The following is a 2,547-nucleotide window of genomic DNA, read 5'->3' as shown; positions in this document are numbered from 1 at the left end:
GAGTTAGGGAAGAGCGTTCTCTCTATCCACAGGACCAGAAAGAGTTAAATAATGAAAAATGTTATTCAAGTTAGGCCAACTAGAATGAAATTCTTCAATATAAATGGATAGTTTTTTAAATGATAATACGTTCTTATGATAAAAAAGTTTACTGGAGCGGGTTAGGGGAAAAAAAAGTTTACTTATGCTGAGTAAATGTGCAAACAATAAATTTCTTAGCTTCATTCTCCATCATATTCATATGAATCTCTTGGTGATTAAAATAGCATTCATTATATTTAAGAGAATTTACGATTGTGAATAGATAAACCCCAACTCCTCATTTTGTTACGTAGTAAAAGATACACATATGGGTTTTATTTCTTTTCCTGAATATCTAAGTGGAAAAAATACATACAGATAATCAGGAAAAAGTTAACCTAAAGAAATAATTTTTACATTACTCCTGAAATGCTTTCACTTTATTCAAGAATATAATAATGAAGATGGATACCATGTTATACAGCATAATTTACTTTCTCTCTTTCGTCCTACAAATATCTGGAATTACCTGGGTGGTCTACATCTAAGCATCGTCCACACCATTTGGTACAACTGATGTTATACCTCTAAGATCATTTATGATTGGAGAATCATAAGTATAACAAATATTGCCATAACATCAAATATTCTTATACGAGGGGATTAAAATCTGCTGTTTTGTTTGTTGAACTTTGTGATGTTGAATTGAGTTGCTAAAAGATATTATTAGGTTATTATTGAATACAGCAATTGGATGCTTAGTAGATGGGAACGGTAACATGTGGTAATATTAGTTCTAATTAAAATATGTGATAGAGGGACTTCCTTGGTGGCGCAGTGGTTAAGAACCCGCCTGCCAATGCAGGGGACATGGGTTTGATCCCTGGTCCGGGAAGATCCCACATGACGTGGAGCAACGAAGCCCATGCACCACAACTGCTGAGACTGCGTGCTGCAACTACTGAAGCCCATGTGCCTAGAGCCTGTGCTCTGCAACAAGAGAAGCCACTGCAATGAGAAGCCTGAGCACTGCAACGAACAGTAGCCCCCGCTCGCTGCAACTAGAGAAAGCTCATGCACAGCAACAAAGACCCAACGCAGCCAAAAATAAAAAAATAAAATAAAATAAAATTTTAAAAAGTTCAATGGCAAGGGAATATTGTGTAAAAAAAAATATGTGATAGAATGAAATAGTAGCTGACTGGCTCTAGATAACATGCTTCCTATAGGCAGGTTTACACCAGTAATTACAGATTGCTGTGCAAGATATAAATGGATAGTTTTTAGGTTTGTTCTGGAGTTTCGTTCTCAGGTCTTAATAAACAGCCATCAGAAGTATCTTTTAAAATCCCATTTTTGCTTTTGAATTTTCTTTATTCATATGGTTTAAAAGCTGCTTGTGTAATTACAATTTTTAATCAAGAAAAAGCTTTGTCATGAAAATTTGAGATCTCTCTGGTCAGATCAGATTGGATAATAGTTTTAAATTTTTCTTGTGGTTTTCTTCATACTAGACACAGTCTATAGAATCCAACCACCCACCCTTGGCAATTGTCTCCTTCACTAAAAATAAATTCAGCCTCAGCAGAATTAAGGAGAACAGACTGCTTTTGACAAAGCATTAACAAAGTCATCTTATTTCTATTAAAGTGGTTCAGAAGCCAATTAGTAATTTATTCCAGAAACGAAGGTACACAACCGTCCTAGAATTAACGTTCGTTCTCTGCAAAGAATTAGCTTCAGAGCATCCTCCCAGAGCACAAGCAAGACATACGGTGTTCCAAAGGCTAATAAGTAAAGAAACAAGTTTTGGAACTGGAGGGGCTTACTCCAGCAAAGTCAATTATTTTAGGTACTAAGGCATCACAAATTATTCCATTAAGCAATTCCTAAGTGGTTACCAATGGCTACCAGGTCCTCTTTCTGCTTCCTTTTTTTATACAGTCAAAACCCAAATTAATGGGCTTCCCTGGTGGCACAGTGGTTAAGAATCCACCTGCCAATGCAGGGGACACGGGTTCGAGCCCTGGTCCGGGAAGATCCCACATGCCGCGGGAGCAACTAAGCCCGTGCGCCACAACTACTGAGCCTGCGTTCTAGGGCCCATGAGCCACAACTACTGAGCCTGCATGCCACAACTACTGAAGCCCCCGCTCCTGGAGCCTGTTCTCCGCAACAGAGAAGCCACTGCAATGAGAAGCCCGTGCACCGCAACAAAGAGTGGCCCCCGCTCACTGCAACTAGAGAAAGCCCATGTGCAGCAACAAAGACCCAACGCAGCCAAAACTAAAATAAATAAATAAAATAAAACCCAAATTAATGTCTCAAACTAAAAGTCAGAAAACAATCCAGATCAGTCGGTGTCTAACCAGGAAACAGACCATTTGAGTATTTCAGAGAGAGAATTTAATACAGGGAATTGGTTACACAGAGGATGGAAGAGCTGGGAAGCCAAACAGGGCAGTGAAGAGCCCAGAAACTGGCAAGAGCAGGAGGCCAAAACCCCGAGCCACAGGGACAGAGGCA

At 39.2% G+C, this 2,547-nt stretch overlaps 1 protein-coding gene across 2 annotated transcripts in view; it reads right to left on the bottom strand.

Moving 5' to 3' along the window:
• SETD7 (SET domain containing 7, histone lysine methyltransferase) overlaps positions 1–2,547 on the bottom strand; it is a 45,992-nt gene that overhangs the window by 14,055 nt on the left and 29,390 nt on the right. The gene's annotated exons all lie outside the window — the stretch shown is intronic.

The sequence above is a fragment of the Lipotes vexillifer genome, unplaced genomic scaffold, assembly GCF_000442215.2.
Source record: "Lipotes vexillifer unplaced genomic scaffold, Lipotes_vexillifer_v1.1 scaffold219, whole genome shotgun sequence".
NCBI lineage: Eukaryota > Metazoa > Chordata > Mammalia > Artiodactyla > Lipotidae > Lipotes > Lipotes vexillifer.
The sequence above is the reverse complement of the archived record's forward strand: the minus strand, read 5'-3'. Positions and strand labels throughout refer to the sequence as shown.